The sequence below is a fragment of the Oculina patagonica genome, chromosome 9 (assembly GCF_052425735.1).
Source record: "Oculina patagonica isolate OP01 chromosome 9, crgOcupat, whole genome shotgun sequence".
Classification (NCBI taxonomy): Eukaryota; Metazoa; Cnidaria; class Anthozoa; order Scleractinia; family Oculinidae; genus Oculina; species Oculina patagonica.
In genome coordinates this window covers 16518039-16538737 of record NC_135766.1, presented here as the reverse complement: position 1 = coordinate 16538737, position 20699 = coordinate 16518039, and the positions used below count along the sequence as shown (strand labels likewise).

Genomic DNA, 20699 nt, shown 5'->3' with positions numbered 1-20699 from the left:
AATGGGTATTGTGCTCTGTAGATATAGAACCCAAAATAAATATCGACTTTCTTCAATATAGTACCTGTAGAAAAAGATTGTACTTTGGAAACGAAACTAAACTCACACGTGAGGACACTGCCGTCTGTAGCGGCATATCAACTTGCTCTTAACTTTCAAGCAACAAGCCTAGTTTTGAATTGTTTGAACATTTGAAAGTTTTCAAAACGTGTTTACTCAAGTTCCACAAGCATAAATGGATAAAGGAAACAGGTCATTGCTTTCTACTAAATTTTAAATACTGACAGGTAAATTGTGCAATTCTCATATTTAATGGTTGTTGCTATTCGATTCTTCATTATCCTGAAAAAAAAAAATAAAGAGCTAACATAATTTAAAATTCGGAGCCATCTGACAGTTTAGAGTATAACATAAAGAAAGCAAGGCCGAGAAACGTAATTATTGTAAAAACCAAGTTTTGGTTTATTGCAAGAAAATTTGATTTTATAAATATTTCGGCTCTATTTCAGAGTCATAGTCTTATGATGTTAATTTACAAGAGGAACTCAAATATCTAAGGCGTGTTGATGTTACGTAATAAAGTATAGAAATATTGGTAATCAAAGAAATAGTTTTAACTTTCTGGAGGCTTTGAGCCCTTCATTAATGCTAGGCTAAAGACTCTTGATAGGAAAGGCTTCCAGGAACGCTAATTGTGACCAATTGTAATTATAGTCAGTTATCTCGAAAATGTTATAAACTACGTTAAGAATATGGTCTTTAAAACTAACGTAGGGCGTTAGATGGTCATTAAAACAATCAGGTAATCCATGATGCTGACTAATTCGTTATAACCGTTGCAATTAGCAAGATGGTGATACATAGTTTGTTTAATTTGCATAGATACATAGATTGCGTAATTTCATTAATAAGAAAATGGTTTTATTTTACTTTAAAAGTATAGATCTCTTAACAAGATATGAAATGGACTGATCGATGTGTCATGCAATATGCAGTATGCGAACTCAGTGTTGTGCACTTATTTGTCTAAATTTTAAATAAAACTCCTTGATTGGTAATGGAAGCCTTGAAAAACTGTTCCACGCAAGAGAGAAATTGCTGGCTTGCAACTGACGTCATGGCGGCCATGCTGGGGGACAAGAACAAAGCGTTTTCCTCCGCTGGGAATTTCACTTTTTTATCATGTAAATTTTGCGTAAATTTATTTTATTGTTTTGACCCCCAACATGGCCGCTTTGTCACGTGGTTGCAAGCCAGCAATATGCCTACGACAATTGTTCACAGATACGTACAGTTATCAATGAATTAATATATAAGTTTATATTAATTAAGAAAATGGAGAAAATACAGTTGAGCTCGAAGATCCGGGCCAACAACAATAAACGACTGGAATGTTAGCATCTTCAGTTTTGTCTGTAGCAAATATCTGTAAAATGAAGGAGTGCATAGTACAAATACTATATGGCGTATTATGTGAGCGGTATCTTTGATAGCGGAGCTCCAGTGCGCGAGGCACGGCCCCGAGTAAAAGTAAGGATTGATAAAACGCGTGTTTTCAGAAGTTGTAGAAATTGTTCGAGTCGCGCAGCAAAGAAGGCATTTTCTGCAACTTTTGAAAACACAAGGAATACTCATTGAATATGCAATATTAAACATCTTTTCTCTAGATCAAAATCTAGTATCCTTAAAAGTCATCTTTCGATGTCAAAGTCTATTTCTTTTAGGTTAAGATTTACTCTTCCTCGTTATTATCACGATAGTTATTATTATTATTATAATTATTATTTATTTTTTAATAATATAACAACTTTAATTCACATAATCATTAAAAAATACACACATCGATAAAAAGATTAAGATTAAAAAAAGCAAGAATATTTACATATTTTTGTTTGTAAAATCCAATTTTCGTTTACATCATTATTGTTTCAAAATCAAATTTTACAAACAGTGAATATAAAAGAAAAGAAAAGATATAAAAATTCTATACGTATTATTTTTGCTTCATATATAATTTGAGAGTCTTTTGAAACTATTGGATTCGTGTTCGACCTCTCTATTTCTATATCAATGTCATTAATGTTTAGATTGTTCCTTCTCCGGATAGTGCGTGAACCTCTAAGCCATAAACGCGCTCATCTTAAGAGTGCAAACGAGACTTTGGTCCTGACCCAAGCGATATTCGTAGAGTAGTTTTCCCCTTTCCTTATTGCCAAGAGTTCTGCTAGTCTGCTGAGGTAGCGTCTACATTCTTCTGCTATTCCTCCTGTAGTTGAGAATACAAGCGGAGTGAATGTCCCTTGCTCGATTTCCATAACTCTCTTTGCATATGAGCGCTTTTTCCCATTTTCATGCTGGCGATAAATTTGGTCTGGGCTGAGATCTTTATTTGATTTTGCGTTGGGGCTACAAACCCTCACGCCGAAAAAGGCAGAATTTTGTCGATCCCAAAACCCGCGTGCATGGATATCCAGGCGAACGTCAGGCGCTTTATTGACACCTCTGGGCAACATCTGTCCAGTGATTTCTTGTAGGACTGGTTCCACCTCAACGCCATAGCAGGCCATGTTAAGCATTTCAGCTTCAAGATCGCAGACTTCAATATGAGGTTGTATAATGAAGCCACCCCGCCTGCAGCTCATAGCATGGTCGGTGTTAAAGACATCTCCGAAGACGCAAACCGATGGAGTGCCATTTATATCCCAGCCGTACCTCAGGTGGATAGCATCCTTAAATTCCCTCTTATTCAAAGTAAAATCCATATCCTTCAAAGGGAGGACCATCAGCCAACTTGAGGCCTCTTTCGCTGTTGCAAGCTCAACAGCTCTGTCAGATCTATAAGGAAAATGACTCTTAACTTCCTCGAAATTGCCACTGTAGCGTTGTGCCTTTTTCTTACGAGCTTCTTGTTGCAATGACCGTACTGTGTTGTCGTCAGGTGACTCGTGTGCTTGTGATACAATTTGTTCTACTAGTGGAGCAGTCACCTTGGTTGAGGCTGTGTACTCTGGCGATGCAAGTTCCATAGGGTTGACTAGACCCAGTCCTCCCATGCGCACTGGCAGGGCCAACAGGTTCCGTTCAGTATCCGTACACGTACGACCTGTAAGTACCGGTATAAGTGAGTCGACTATTGCACGCTCTAGTGGCCCCAGGAAACACTTGATACCGGGTAGCGTTCTAAGGAAATACGTCCATCGATGCCGCAGACCAAAAGTAAAGGCTGCATAGCTTGCTTGTGGTTGTGATGAGGCGAACACTGCAAGGTTGGTGACCTGGCTTACCCAATCCTCTACTTTCTCACCAAAATATTCCTCGAAGTATGATCTTGACCCGAGAGCTGCTCCTAGGTGTTTCTGTCCCTCCGTGGTGATGCTGATCATTGTCTCGCCAAATACTTCTTTGGCAGCCTCTTCTCGCTCGGGCGTAGTTATCAACCAGCACTTTTTGCATTGGGAAAGTATCCTAGCCCCAGCCCACTCTCCAGCAATTCACCCCACCATTTCTTGAGATCTTCAAAAGAGCCACTTCCGGTTGCGTCGTATGCGAACCAACACAGTTTAGCTGCGCTAGAGATCTGCAGACGGTTTATGAAAGCCTCGAAACTGATGGCGTCAAGGCTCATATCGAGAGGATCTCCCTGAGTGGTACCATCTTCCAACCTGTTGTTTATTATTAGTCGGCGTGATCCTTGGCTAGGGCAGTTATAACTTACACTGTCTATCCATATATTCGGAAATTCAACATACATTTTAAGATTCTCGCTAAGCCTGAATGCTTCCGGCTCGATTGTCTCTATGGGATTGTTAGACAACATTCTAGAAAGATAAGAGAAAAACAGACAATAACAATTATAAAAATAATAATAATAATTATAAAAACAATATATAATTATAATAAAAACCTTCCCAAAATTCTTTGCAACTGAAAAATCGTCAATGCCAAATAACTTAGTCAGTTTGGAGTCAGCAGGAGTAGTACGTCGTATAGAAATAACTCTTACCATAAACTACTTCTTGTATAAGTCGTAGGTTGATGACGTCATTAGTCACGTGACTTTGCTCAGAAGTTCGTTTTTTCTCACTGTGACGAAAATCGTTTATTACTAAAAAAGCAGTCATTGCAGTTTGAAGCACATTGGTGTGAGGAATTTCGGACTGCCCAGGTACCGAACAAAATATTAAAATTAAGATAGCTATGCACAATTTTCAAAAAATGGGAGTCTGGGTACAAGTGCGTATCTGGCGTTTCATTAAATGCGAGGTAATAAGAAATTACATGCTGGTAGAAACTTATATGTGAAGTAGTTTTTAATTAATCCCATTGTTATGACGTCATCGGTCACGTGACCAGAATGGATCACATTTTTAAATTCGCTTGAAAACTTTACTAGAACCTCTCTCTTAGGATCTTTTTTAGCAAAGTTGTAGTTTTTTAAATAGTGTTTTTAAAAATGGCCATTATTACTTTTTCGTGAAAAAGTACGGCAGTAAAAAATACAATTGAAAAGTTTGTTGGCTTCCTACTCAACGACCATTTGCATTTGAAATAAAAGAAAATTTTGCCAAAGGCTTGAGTGTATGCTCATTATTATAGCGTTATCAGTTTCTTTTCATTGTAATTGCTTTGAGCGAGGTTGAACGTAATTTCTTTCAGACAAAGGAGTGACGCTTGGGGAGAATTTCAGCTGTGCCCCTGCTTGCGGATTCCCCGCGGTCCGTATTGCGGGTGCATTTTCAAAATGGCGTCGATCAGTTGAGTGATTTTGCAATTTCGAGTTCTATAGGATAGTTTTGTCAATGTTCTTTCTTCTTGACGCGTTCACGAGTCCCGAAACAAAGGGTATTCGATATCCTTTATTTGTAGTTCCGATACTGGAGAAGAATATGGAATGAGGAGAAACGGTGGAAACACCGTTGTTTCGCAAACATTTCTAACAGAAACTTACATAATTTTGACCTGAGGTCACTTGCGGTAAGCGTTTCTCAGTCATTGTACTATAATTTTATTTTGAAGACTGACTTAAGCTTATGTCTTCGGCGTTTATGTGAAGCAAAAGATTTATAAAAGTGCTAAAGATAGAATCGTACTAAAACTTAGCTCACTGGAATTAAAGCCGAGCTCGGCGATAAAAAAAATAGATCTTGTAGATTTTGAGGCGATAGTGTCAGTTCGTCGAGGCATGTAATTGTTATTTCTTTTGTCATCTGAATGTTAAGCTACTTCAATTTAATAAGAATCGCATCCTTTCATTATTTGTACGTGAGGAAATGTTTGTCAAAATATTGACCATGTGGTAATTTCCGGCCGCAAAGAAATAAATGAGTCCATTTCTGAAGTTTAAATTTTTATCTTTCCATGATGTGTATTGTATTGCCAGACATAGATTTGCGTTTCTTTTGCATTTTGTTGTATACAGGTAATTTGTGGGATTAATAGAATGTCTAATTTGTAAACAGGATTTACAGAATTCAGAACTGAGGACTTTCTGAATTACTGGTGAGTTAAACTATGGATTATAACAGATTCAGGTAGTTATTGATCTCTTCAGCCAATCTCAACAATTCCCATCCTCCTCTCTTTACACATTCACTACCATTTTTAAAAGATCTACTTTTTGACCAGACATTTGCCTACTTTATAAAAAAGCTGTTTGACATTTTTTTAAGCCATGTATTTTCAGTTGTTGGATGGCCTTCAGTAGCATTTTAAACTACAGCTAGCAATGTAAAAAATTCAAATGAAGACTGACATTTTTTTTCTGCAAAATTATGATTAATGAAAGGAAGGGTGCAAAGAAAACTGATTTCTTCCTGGCCTGACCCAGGTAGACTGTGCAAGGTGAAACCATTATATGCTTACCCAAAGTCCCATGTTTCTCTGGAAAGATCAACAACAAAAAATAAAAATCCATAAATGTCATTTGGCTATCTAGCAAGTGAAAAAAAAATTATTGAATCCACTAGCCCAACATGAAAGCAGTCAGTTTTTTTTCACAGACTGAAAAAGGCCATTTAATATACAGTCTGCATGCTGGAAAAATAGCAATTTCATCAAAATAAACAGTTTTTGGTTGTTTTGTTTCTATTTACAGGTGACTTGAAGAGTGCAATGACATTCCTCTTAGTCAAAATAAACTCAAAAATACACATTGTGTTAATGTAATAAAATTGTCACATGATTGATTCCCACATGTTGCCAGTTTAAAGCTGAATATACTTTAGTGACATTTATAGCTATTTATGTAATATGAACATCCCAGAACCCAATAAGGCTACATGTGAATATTGACACTTTATTATATGTAAGTTTTGAAACCATTCTGGGTTCATGACAAAACTATTTTGTTTTGGCATGATTGTAGAATACCCCGGCACTTTTTTTGCATAACTGAAATGGCTGCCACCACAGTCCGCAGTCACCATACAAATATCAAAATTTCATGCTAAACTGATTTTAATGTCACCGCAGTCCACAGTCCGACACAAAAAGTTTGGTGCTTAGATTGCCTGTCACTGCTGTCCGTACTCACGCATTTTTTGTCTGCCACCGTGGTCCGCAGTCTCATAGTGAACACATGGGACAGAATGTTTTGTGTTTAGAGAGGCCTACTTATTCATTTCGGTTAGCCTAATATGCACTTTGGTTAGCCTGTTCACGGTTAGCTATCTATATTTGTAAGGGCAACACTATATATTGTTAACATGTAGAATTCTGGGTACACTACAGACTGCGATTAGGTTTCTTGCGGTTAGCCTTTATATTGTGTTCAGGATATCTACTGTTCTTAAATCCACTACGGGACTGCTGACCGGGGTGGAAGGTGATTATAACATTTACTAGCATTTCTTAGAATCGACTACAGGACTACGGGCCCCGATGGCAGGCGATTAGCAGACTTTGTATTATTTTAAAATAAAACACTATGGGACTGTGGACCGCGGTGGCAGGCGATTATAACAATTAAATCCAATTTTGATCAATGGACTGCATGACTGCGGACTGCGTTATAAGTGAAATATAACTTAACCACAAAATTTCACTGCGGACTGTGGACCACGGGAGCAAACGAATAATGGCGGGGTATTCTACAATTGCTCCTTTGTTTCAATAAAAATAATGAAATTACAGAGAATCTACAAAATTATTATCGCAGACTATAAATGTACTCTAGCACAGGCTAAAGTGTCTTCAATAGTGTAAAGGTAGGGACAACTTATGACAGGTCGCGGCGACAAGTCGCTCCATGTGTACTGCTTACAACTAAGTCGCTGCAACAAGGTGTTTGTTTGGTGCACAAGTAGCGAATTTGGAAGAGTGCAAACTAGTTTCCCATATTCAATATGGCGAAAATATATGACGCGCTCTCAAACCAGTTTGAATTCGTGTAACACGTCGCAGGGACAAAATTCTGTTGCAGCGACATAGTTTGTCACATGTTACACTAGGCGACTGTCGCCGCGACGTGTTGCAGCGACGTGTCGCCTGGTGTGTCCAGACCTTAATGGCAGTTTAATTATAATGTGTGGTTCCAAAAATATCCATACCTACCCTGAGGATGGACCCCTCCGACCCCCTGGAACTTTCAGTTTAGCTTCATACTTTATTTTAAAAATTTGGGCTATTGCCCTCCCCTTCGGAATTTCCATTGACCATCCTTGGGGTGAGTATGGAATTTTCTGGAACCTCACAATGTAGGCATTTACTTATAGAAGTAAGCTGCAGATTTATACAGACTAATCTATTTTTTTAACCTTTTCAAATTTTTCTGTTTTCTATGGAATATATAATTATATATTGTTTTTACCGGTTTCACTTGTAATAATAATTATAAAAACAATATATAATTATAATAAAAAACCTTCCCAAACTCCTTTGCAACTAAAAAATCGTCAATGCCAAATAACTTGGTCAGTTTGAAGTCAGCAGGAGTAGTACGTCGTATAGAAATAACTCTTACCATAAACTACTTCTTGTATAAGTCGTAAAACGATGACGTCATTAGTCACGTGACATTGCCCTGAAGTTCGTTTTTGCTCACTGTGACGAAGATATTTTGTTACTGAAAAAGCAGTCATTGCAGTTTGAAGCACATTGGTGTGAGGCATTTCAGACTGCCCGGGTACCGAAAAAATTTTTTATATTAAGGGAGCTATGTACAATTTTCAAAAAGTGGGAGTCTGGGTACAAGTGCGTATCTGGCGTTGCATTAAATGTGAGGAAGCAAAAAATTACATGTTGGTAGATATTTATATGTTAAGTACATTTTTATCTTTTTTATTGTTATGACGTCATCGGTCACGTGACCAGAACGGACTGCAGTTTTAAATTCGCTTGAAAACTTTACCTGTATCTCTCTCTTAAGATTTTTTTAAGCCAAGTTTTAGCTTTTTAAATAGTGTTTTAAAAAATGACCATTATTACTTTTTCCTAAAAAACGACAGCAGTAAAAAATACAACTGAAAAGTTTGTTGGCTTCCTTCTCAACGACCATTTGCGGTAGGAATAAGAGAAAATTTTGCCAAAGGCAGGAGTGTATGCTCTTTATGGTGCCGTTGTCAGTTTCTTCTCATTTCAATTGGTTTTGGCAAGGTTGGATGTAATTTCTTTCAGACGAAAGGAGTCGGCCTGGGGAGAAGTTATATAGCTGCCCCTCCCCCTCCCCCTGCTGGTGGTCACCCCAGCGGATTCCCCGTGGTCCGTATTGTGGGCTCACGAAGAGCATTTTCAAAATGGCGACGTGCGAAAACGTGGGCAACAGAAACTAACACGGACCTAAGGTGAGCGTTTCTCATTGAACAATGATTTTTTTAAGACTGGTTAAAGCTTTAATATGTCTTCGACGGTTATCATGATTATCAACTTAGCTTACTGGAATTAAAGCCGGGCTAGGCGTAAAAAAATAGATTTTGAGAACAAGGCGATAGTATTAAATGGCAGTCATTTCGTCGAGGCATACAACTGTTATTTATGTTCGTCATCTGAATTTTAAGCTGTTTTCCAAATTAATACGACTCGCATCCTTTCATTATTTATACGTGAGGGAATGTTCCTCAAAATATTGACCAAGTGGCCATTTTAGGCCGCAAAGAAAAATTACGTCCGGAAAATTTTATGTGATACCTTTGAAATTGGAAGAAACATTTCAGCTCGAGCGATCAGTGTGATATATTTTTTAAGTTAGACTAGAGACTACTTGGAGTCTAACTGGTAGCAAATCTAGACTTCAATTAAACAGTGCTACTCACGTTTTGGAATGCCTTTTTGGGTATGTTTAATAAATAAGACCCTTTCTTAACTTAAAATTTGTTATTCCCATGATGTTTTATTGTATTGGTAAACATAGATTTACGTTTCCTTTGCATATTGTGGTCTACAGGTCAGTAATTTTTGGGACTAATAGATGCCTAATGTTTTGACAGGACATTCTGGATTACTGTTCAGTGAGTTAAACTATGAATTGTACCAAGTTCAGGTAATTGTTGATCTCTTAGTTTTACACATAGTTATGTGACAGTCAATTCTGGCAATTCTCTTCCTTCTCTCTACACACATTCATTACCTGAGGCATTGAAGATCTACTTTTTGACCAGACATTTGTCTTCTTTACAAAAAATCTGTTTGTTTTTAAGGCCTGTCTTTTCAGTTGTTGGATGACCTTCAGTAGCATTTTAAAGTAGCAATGTAAAAAATCGCGAAGCCTTAAACTAAAGCAAGCCAGAAAACCCTAATCCCAATATAAAGCTAACTGCGAGCAACATGATGTACCCTTTGGCAACCAAAGTGCCTTTAAGGCTAGCCAGAGTACTATATAGGCTAACCGGAAACTTATGTAGGCTAACTGGAATGGCTTTCATGGCTTGCATGTTTCATGACACATAAGTGCCATACAAGCCAGAAATACCTAACTCCAATAAATAGCATAACCTGAAGCCACCTCAGCTAACTATACTCAGGCTAACTGGAGTACTGCTTAGACTAACCAGGGAGCTTTTAGGCTAACCAATGTGCTATTTGTATATAGTAGAATGGCTCTCATTACTTGTTGGCTCGCACTTTGTCAAGACCCAAGTTTTCTTAACTCATTGAAATGAGCCAAGCAGTAGCTGTAAATTTGATTTAAATAAACTTCAGCTTAGTTTTTGTTGGCAACTTGCTCTACAAGAATACCAAACATAGATTTCAGTGATGTAATGCTTTGAAATGAACAGATTACAAAAATTCAGTTTTAGGGTCCAAAACATTTTTAAAGATTATTAAAATAATATGATATTTTTCTGCAATAATTAATGAAAGGAAGGGTGCAAAGAAAATTGATTTTTTTCCTTGCCTGACCCAGGTAGACTGGGCAAGGTGAAACCATTATAAGCTTACCCAAAGCCCCATGTTTCTTTCGAAACAACTACAAGAAAGAATAAAAATCCATATTTTTTTTGGCTATCTAGCAAGTGGAAAAAAATATTGGATCCACTGTCCCAACATAAAAGCAGCCAGTTTTTTTTTCACACACTGAAAAGGGCCATTTAATTTTAATATACAGTCTGCATGCTGGAAAATAGCAATTTCATCAAAGTAATAGTTTTTTGTTTGTTTTGTTTCTATTAACAGGTTACTTGAGGACTTTGCAAGGGCATTCATGTTAGTCAAAATGAACTCAAATATACACACTGTATAAATGTAATAAAATTATCACATGATTGATTCCCACATGTTGCTAGTTTAAATCTGAATATACTTAAGTGACATTGATGGATTTTTATATAATATGAACATCCCAGAACCCAATATAATTGGAGGTGCGGTGGCCTAATGGTTAGTGCACCGGACTCCAGATCGAGCGGTCCGAGTTCTAGCCCCGGCCAGGGTCACTTGTGCTGTGTTCTTGGGCAAGGCACTTTACTCTCATAGTGCCTCTCTCCACCCAGGTGTATCAGTGGGTACCGGCAACATAATGCTGGGGGGGGGGGGGGGGGCGAACCCTGCAGTGGACTAGAATCCCATTCAGGGGGGAGTAGAAATATTCCTAGCTGCTTAATGCTACAGAAACCGGGATAAGCTCCGGCAGTGTGGGCCGCTTGGCTCGTGGCTTCTCCTAGAACCCAATAAGGCGTCATGTAAATACTGACACTTAATTACATGTTAGTTTTAAAACCATTCTGAGGTTCATGACAAAACATTTTTGTTTCAATAAAAACATGTAAAAATAATGAAATAACAGAGAATTTACATAATTATTATCGCAGACCACAAATTTTACTCCAGGTTAAGTTAATGTGTCAAGTTTTTTTGCAGCACAGGCTTGGTTCCACAGGGTGTGGTTCCATACCTCCCCCAAAGATGGTTCTTTGGTTTGGACCCTCCCACCCCCTGGGATTTCTAGTTTTGCTTCATACTTTCTTTTAAAAAATTGTACTATTGAGACCCTCATCCCCCTCAGAATTTCCAATGACCATCCTTGGGGTGGGTATGGATATTTTCTGGAACCGCACAATGTAGGCATTTGCTTAGGGACGGTTCATTTTTTATGAGGTAAGGGGGGCTGGTGGGATTTGAGGGGGGGCCATCCAAAAAAATTTGGCTTCAAGGGGGGGGCCAGTCAAAAAATACGGTCTGTAAGGGGGGGGGGGTCACTAAAAATAATTATACTTTTAAGTGCTGTAAAGAGGCTTCTGTGAGAGTAAAAAAATCTTGCCAGAATGCCCAAAATGACATTCCTGAAGTTCTGAAAATTCAAATTTTCCCGGGGGAGCATGCCCCCGGACCACCCTACTTTGTTATGTACCAAACGCCATTAACTCAACCCGCCATTACTAGTAATAGTAATAGTAGTAGTAATAGTAATAGTAATAGTAATAGTAATAGTAATAGTAATAGTAATAGTAATAGTAATAGTAATAGTAATAGTAATAGTAATAGTTATAGTAATAGTAATAGTAATAGTATAAGTAATAGTAATAGTAATAGTAATAGTAATAGTAATAGTAATAGTAATAGTAATAGTAATAGTAATAGTAATAGTAATAGTAATAGTAATAGTAATAGTAATAGTAATAGTTATAGTTATAGTAATAGTTATAGTTATAGTTATAGTAAAAATGATAATTTAAAGCGCGCATTCAAGTAAATGAGCTATTTTGTTATAACAATGTACCTATGAGATGAAGTTTTGGTTATTCCATAATGCAGTTTTGGTTGTTGTTTTGAATGGACTGCCTTCGAAATTTCGTAAACTTGGCCATAACCCTTACACGGTTCGAGAAGAGAATTAATGACTTTTATTCCTCAACGGTCACTCACACGGCAAACACGTTAAACAGTATTTTAGATTTTTTTATCTCTTTATACTAATCTTGTGAAAAGTAAGAGGATATTTATTCATGATATATGATGGCTGAATTTTAAAAAAAAAAATATATATATATATATATATATATATATATATATATATATATATATATATATATATATATATATATATATATATATATATATATATTACAGAAATTGGCGAGGGTGAGAAATTTGCCTTATCAGTTTTTACAGCGGGCAGCCTTTTCAATACAAACATAACAAAGTACCAAAATATATATATATATAAAAATAATAATATGGCCCTTAAACTCTCAAAGAATAACGTTCGTTGAACTGCATGTACAAATAAGTAAGATCGTGATAATCGTAGTAAAATAATAACAAAATCAATTATTTTTCCCAACATATTTCATACAACATACTTACATTACATTACCTCTGTCTTTTAGGTATTTATTCACATTATAAAAGGCCCGATATGGAATATTCTTCAAACCGTTACCAAATAGAAATCTGAAAGTTGGAAACGAGACAATAGGGACTTTAAGATGCCTGGACGGCTGACCTCGAGGAAGGTTGACCGAAAGTAATTTTTCGCATGTAGCCTATATTGCGCATGCCCGCTCCACGCACATTGCCGTCCAGCTCCGTCCAGCTGTTGTCGAGGACGTGAGAAGTAGAGTTTTGCCGTCCACCAGTGAACGGGAGTGCTTTTTGTATGATTTCGTATAAAAATCGCATTATTTTTTAATTCTGTTACTTTGTTAGGTGGTCCTTTATGGTATTCTTGGTTTAGTACTGATAAAAAGTTAAGAAGTCAAGTTTTATTTGCGGTTGCGAATATATTTGCTGTGCTTCACGTGCGTGAAATTATGAACTTTCTTGCTTGTATTTCTACAAACATGTCACTTGGAATTTGTACCCTGTGAATGAAAATAGTGCTTTCTTGTCCCAGACTTCGGGCTAGAAGCGCCAAACGTTTTTCTTCACATGTTTTGGGCTAAGGAATTATTGATCCACTAACGAAGCCGTCCTCCTTTCACACACGCCGGCTCTTAACGTTGAAAGTTCCTGCCAATAACGTCGACATCGGCCCAGTCCTCCTCGCGAAATTCTACCGTCTTCGAGGTCAGCCGTCCAGGTATCTTAAAGTCCCTAATTATAAATGACAACGGCACTGTCATGGGACATCGGTCGCTGAAGTGTGCTTACCTATAGATCTGCTTAATTTGACGGCTCGAACAATTTTAAGTGCTTTCAAGACATCACTTGTGCTCATAAATCACGTAATGCACTCGCGTTCATACGATTTCCTGTACTAATAGTTCGCAAATATTGAATATGACATTAGCTTGTAGTTAGGACGTCATACTAAATGTACACCAAACGTCACATAATACATACAGAAGAATAGGAGAAAACGTTGCGTTTAATATCGACTTTATCCTGTTATTCTGCAAGATTCTAGTAATCAACAAAAAAGTATGTTAGCCCTCGGACGTAAACGCAAATGTAGTCACAGTTCTCTTCTGGCCGGAGCTGCTCAATTCGAGAGGATTCGCGCAATTATTTAGAAGTCGCCAACGAGTAAGAAAATACACCACACATCTTTCTTTTCTGTACGAAGTGCTTGTTTTGTCCCGTTCATTGCTTAAACTTCGGATTCATTCTATAAATTAAACTGGTTAATAAGTTTTCAAGTGAGCACTTGTGTCTGTTACTTCCATGTTTTCTACCTTAATTTGCAGTTCTTGATGTTCACCTTTGAAAAATATACTAAAATAATTAATCACCTCAGGCACAGTGATTATTGTTGAAAAATACCCTCGACTTCGTCTCAAGGAGTATTCAACAATAATCACTTCACCTTCGGCGAATAAGGGAATAAAATGACCTATTGAGAGAATATTGTTTATTTGCGCCCGCGTAGTGTCATTTGTGCCCGAGCGCGAAGCGCAAGGGCCACAAATGACACTACAAGGGAAAAATAAACAATATTCCCGAAAAATTCATTTTATTATCATTATTATCAATAAACAAGGCCAAATAACATCCAGATAGGTAACACATTCAGTTTAATGAAGTTAGTATCGTGATTTTCAATTCAAATAACACAAGTACTTCGTCGCAATGAAAATTATACACGATGCTACTGAGGCTTATGTCTTATTGTGTAGTTGTAGTATAAAAGAGCTACCTGCAGTGTCTCTGAATATAATGAGCAATGGGTTGATTCATGGATAATAATACTTTACAAACTTACATTTTCCGATTGAACTTCGGCGTAAAATTCCTGCAACTGCTTTAGCTAAATTAGCTCGACCGGAGAAACACAATTCAACTGAACGATGTTTCGTTTCTCGCAAGACAACAAGGAGTTGCTCTCTTTGTCTCTTCGCCTTGTGCATTTGCTTCTAAATCCGATTTTTTGGCTGTATTTTGTCCCATTTAAAACAAATAGACTTTGATTTCTCCTAACGAACACAATTCGCTTGTCGAAAAACTGTTCTAGACTCTTACTGTACGCGTACACACCTGAATGGTTTTCCCGCGTCAGCGACGCTGATTGGTTAACGTTAATCGGATGATGAACTGAGAACCAATCAGCTGCAGGGCCGTTAATGTATTAACAGCCCGCTAGGAGTCATTTGCGGCCCGCAAAGCGCGTGTTTTCAATAGGGCGGTTTTCAATTTGGCCGCGTGTATTGATAATAATAATTGTTAATTGTACACGCGCTAAAGTTACCAGCAATCTGTTGCACGAGCTTGATGCAAGAGTGTGCGCGAGAAAATGGAAAAATGGTTTAGCACACGTGCTCAGCCAGCAAAAAACAACAACAACAATAACAGTAACAACAACAACAACAACAACAACAACAATCGTCTATATGAAATCAGTTGCAAAAAAGAGTTTTTCTTAGCTTGCCTTCCCTACAATCATACTTACAATATTCCAGACACATTACAACAACGCTTTGGCAAGTATTGAAGTTTGTTGTTAGAAAGATCACTGCAGATAAAAAGTAACTTTAATGAAAAAGACAAGAATCCTTTTTAGAGTGCAGGAAAATAGTAATAGTACAATAAAAAAATCCCTCCCATCATCCATTAAAACAGGAAGGTTTTAACGTTTTCTGCTGATTTCTGCGAAACATATACATTTTTTAGGCTTGGTGTAAAGGTGTCATCAGACACGTGACTACATCAAGAAGGGCCTTTTGGTTGCTGTAAGAACATGTAATCATGAATTGTACAAACAATTAGCTTAATTTAAAACAACATTCTCAAAGTTATTTAAAATTGCGATAAAGAAGAAAAAAATTTTAAGTTGCTTTCAACCAAGTTGTAGCTATTTTGCTGCCATGTTTGAAAATAGCATAATTATTTTTCTTTGAGAAAATGTGAAGCGGATTTTTGGCTGTATCAAACTACCCCAACCCCCCTTCCCGCGAAGTTCTCTCATAGGCACGCTGTAAAAATTCTGTCTGTAAACTGAACACTGTAAAAATATTCCTCCTTAACCTAATCACAACAAACCGAAGGACTGCAGCCGTAGTCAACAGTTGCTTTAACCCTATTCGGACCGGGGAAGGGGAGGGGGGGGGGGGGGGAGGGGCTTTTGAGGCCCGCACTGACTTTAAACTCATAACTTTTTTTAAGATTTAACCAAACGCTGCCAAACTTTCTGACTTTTCCTAAAATAAGGGTTGGATGGTGTGTCATGAACTTGACATCACTATGGCAACGGCATTTTGACAGGCATGTTTTCCCAAATTTGTAATTTTGCGTGTTTCTGTTAATAAAAATCAACTTAAATGGAATTTTTTTTACATTTTTACGTCTTTAAAGCACATTTTTTTTGATTTTGAGTACTTTTCAGTAATTTTGGGTGGTTTTCTGGCATTTTGGAAAAAAATTCGAAATCCAAAAGCCCCCCCCCCCCGGTTAAAGAAGGTCCAAATTAAAAAAGCCCGGTCTGAATAGGGTTAATATGGTATGGATACTATTGTTTCCTACTATTCGGTCCTCTCTCGTTCCCGTCTTAGTTTCGTCTGGGTTTTTTGTAGATTAACAAAAAATGAAGAAACCTACTTACAGACGATTTAATTCGGTAAAAGTGCTGAAAATACCTTCCGGCAAGTGCTCTAACTGGTTGTTTTGCAGGGACCTAACATTAATTGTTCGAGAAGCGTTAATTGCATTAAAATCTACAAACAAGTCTGAGGTCTGTGTACCATGGCTGTGTAAAATAACATAACAATTAAACATAAAAAAAATATCAAATCAGAGATCCCCTTTCTCCCAGCTTTAGAAACAAGTATCGTTCAATCTAGCTCCGTCTAGATTTGTTGGCAGTAAAAAAAGATAACAACAATTAAAGAACATTTTATGATCAAACGTTCGAAAAGGAAAATAAGGGGGTTAGGCCTTGTCCGAAAATAATACGTTCTAATCAAGACAAGAGGAGTGTAGAAGACAGTCCTTCTTACAGAACTTTCATCGAGCTATTTTTACTGAACATATCCTTTGGTAAATCCTTCAACTGGTTGTTTCTCAGCCACCTAACAGTAAAATATTCATGACCGGGATTAATAATATGAAAGATGTAAAACGTAAACGTAAGCTGAGAACTATGTGTCTTATAATGGGCTTTAATTTTGTGCACTGATACGTATAGAATTGAAGAGCTTAGTACAAACTAAGAAAAGTGTGAGATGGCGGGGTTCAGGTCATGCAAACACCCAAGGTATACGTAGCGTGAAGGATCTCGAGAGAAAATACGTTACGGGCTAAAAATCGGTTTTTTGCTAAAACTTGTGTGACGTCACAGTCACGTGATATTTATTCCGATCTCCAAACCTTTTTTATCTTAACACTGTTCAGTCTATATGTAATCCATGTGATATAATGGATACATCACTGACCTTAATATTTTCAGGTATGAGGGGTTTAAAGTTGGTAGGTATCACTAGAAAAATACTGGGTCGAGCCACCTTAATTAAACAAATCTGAAGTAAAAAAATGCGCAAAGATTGGTAATACTGTAGAGGACATTGAATTCATAATATCTCCATTAAAAAAATCGTTTTTAACTAGATTATCGTTGCCGAGGAAAGAACAAAATAAAGGAAAGCCGCTGGTAATTCAGCGAAGAAAGAATAACGTTAAGGATAGTATCTAACAATACAAATTTATTAAAGCTTTAGGCTAGTAGCTGTTTTAGCTAAGCTTTGATACTGCCTCGTCCCTGCTCTCGGACCTGGCTTAAGTGAATAAAAGAACAGTTGCCCTACAAATATAAAAAGGTGACTTCTACTTACACATTGTATAATTTGGTATTGGTGCCGAAAATTCCTTTGGGCAAGTATTTCAACTTATTGTCGTACAGTGCTCTATCAAAAGATAATATGAACAAGCATTAGCTACATGTAAAACCAAGAAATACTTTTAAGAAATATCTAAGCTTTTCAATTCTTTTAGAACTGTGATGTACCCCTTCCTTTTCGTCTGGAGAAAGGGTTGGACAAAGGAGACGAGGGAGGGGGGGAGGGGGGGGGGGGTTAGCACGCTAGGGAATGTCAAAATGACGTCGACTCCAGAGGCGGCGGGGCGTTTTTTAACGTGCGTGTGTCTGGGTGGGGGTAACCAAACCAAGCGCCACCTCACCCCCGACAGAGCGGTTCATTTTATGCAAGTGCCAAGCAGTTGCTTATGTTCTTCGTGCTCAAACGAATGCTGTACCGTAATGCAACTCAAGCATGATATATAGGTGTTAAAATATGTTTATTGCAGGGTGGTGATGTTCACAGCATATACGTCGTTAGGGATTTTACTTTTCCAGAAGTTTATATCTGTTTTCAAATTAAGAAGGGGCTGTTGTAAATCGTCTCTTAAGTGGAGTGGCTTTTAGGGCCTGATAGGAAGGTCTGCGTTGACACTGACTGCAAATTAAACAACGTCTTGGAATCTGTTACAAGGAGTGTTTGTTGTGTTCACCACAACGCTTTCAGAAGATGCCTCTGTGTCAAGAAAACCTTGGCAAAACGGTGCATCAGATTGAATATTGCAGATCCCCTTAGACAAGCGAGTCTTCAATTCTTGGATAAATGTACCAAGTCTGCCTAAAATTATATATCATTGTAAATTTGAAGTTGAAACTGTATTAGTTTAGTAAGAAAGTAATATCAAACTGTTATAGGAAAATACCAAAAGTTTGGGATTGTACTTGCTTATACAGCATGAATTTGAAGCAACCTTTTTCTTTATTCAACGCGGACACTTTCTGGCCATTGTTTTTCGGTTGTCTTTTCTGACTGAATAGAGGTTAAGGCGTTCTGAAGTTCAGAAAGCGAAGATAAATTCCACTTACAGGTCCTCCAGGTTGGTATTGTTACTGAAGATATCGTTATATAATTTTTTCAACTCGTTGTTATGTAATGTCCTACAAGGCAAAATTAACACCACTGTTGATTGCATGGAAAAAACAGAAATATGTATGTACACTATGTACTTGTCAGTGAGCAATTCGGTCATTTATTGATATTTCTTTTTCGGGAAGGCGGGACTTCTACAGAGCGACGCGCCTTACCGTGGCCACCCAACAACTTTTTTATAAGTGTCATCTTGTAATATTTTACGTTTTTACTGCGTTTTGTTCATAAATACGATATAACAAGTACCTATTTGATCGTACTCAACTTTACAAGGAGGCGTGTTCGTCAAACAAATAATAATATTACGATGGCACACTTGTAAAAATGTTTGTTGGGTGGCCACGGTAAGGTGCGTCGCACTATAAAAGTAGAATACTAAATTGGAAATTCTTGAAGTTTTTAGCGAATGTAAGTTTGGTTAGAATGTAGGGAAATTGTATTATAGCCTGGAAATCGAACCCAGAGATATCCAAAAAAATCAACTTACGAAATGACACGAAGGAAAGTTTGAAAGTTAGAAAGAATACATTGGGCAAACTAAGTACATTTATAGCGAGTGTTCATTCGCAAGAGGTGAATGAACAGCTAAATGACAAACATAGAGTAAAACCCATTAACAAAATAACGACCCCCCCCCCCCCCTCCCTCTAGTACCTCCTATTACTTACTATGAATCTTCCGACATACAAAGAGCATTTAGTCTATAATGCTGTAACTTTCAGTAGCTGTTCATTCATCCTTTCATGTACTATACTGTTCATTCGAAGTTCCAAATTCAGAGTTCATTCAATCAGTCAATCAAAATTGCGTACAACTAGTTGATACCTTTATCCAAATAGATAGAAAATCTAATATCTTGAGATCGCCAATGCGTGACAAACGGTCGTAACATATTGCTGTGTAACGCGTAGAAAACAGAAATTCTAATAACTTCATCTGGTATTGTGGCGTATTTGGCGCGCTAAAATGGGAATTCAGGGGGCTAAAATATATTTTATTCCGCTGCCGTGAACCAGTCAGAAATAAGAAAATAACGAAGCCAGCCAATCAGAACTGAAAACCATACAACTGTTCGCGTCGTTTTCTTGCTGGCCGGCAGCATTTCAAGCTCTGTTTAACTTGAGTCAAGACGCTTTTACCTGCACCTAAAAACCGTTTTTGAGCTTTAGTGCGATAAAATGGCTAAAAAAACCTTACGGGAAGTAAATTCTCAGTCTCCACAGCTAGATGAAAAAAAAATTCGGAAACTTGAAGAAGAATCGAAGCGGCAAAGTAAATGTAAGTTTGCCGAGCGACACTTGCTCAGTTCAGGTATTTCGTCAAACTGCCAGTATAATTAACTGCACGTTTAATTTTTACACTTCTAAATGACCATATTCTTTGTTGTCTACAGAATTATGTAATTACCTTTTCAAGCGAGCTTAAGGGCAACGATTGTTGAGTAGGTTTGCAAATTTCTGTCGAGTTTTGTAAACTTTTTTTCAATCTGAAATAAACGCCAACTCGACGTCGGTAGTGTTCACTCAAGACATCGCTTACTATTTTTTCCCTTTCTAAATGCCCTCTAAAAATATTATTATAGTAACAGATTTGGTGTTCTTTGGCGTAAATATGTTTTTGGCCCTTCTCAGAGCTCATCTTAGCCCGAGCCGCGGTCGTTATTTTTTTAATAACGCGACTTAGCATCCAAAAAAAATTAAACAGCCAAACACTTCTAATGATTTCAAATGATGTCAATATGATGATAGCCCTTACAAAGAACAAATGTCATAGAAAATAATCGTATAGTTGGAGAACATCCGCTTCGAACTTGTACTTATGCTTCGCCAGATGCATGATAGAAAAAAAAATAACGAAGGACAAGAATACGTTTAAACTTGCAATTCTTCTAAGGAACTACAACCAAGAAAACTGCAAACATAAAATAAGTCCCGCAAGACCTATACTGCGCTA

At 37.4% G+C, this 20699-nt stretch overlaps 1 pseudogene; it reads right to left on the bottom strand.

Annotated features, from left to right (window-relative positions):
- Positions 1-2135: 2135 nt before the first annotated feature.
- Positions 2136-3817, bottom strand: LOC144666616 (uncharacterized; annotated as a pseudogene).
- Positions 3818-20699: the final 16882 nt, after the last annotated feature.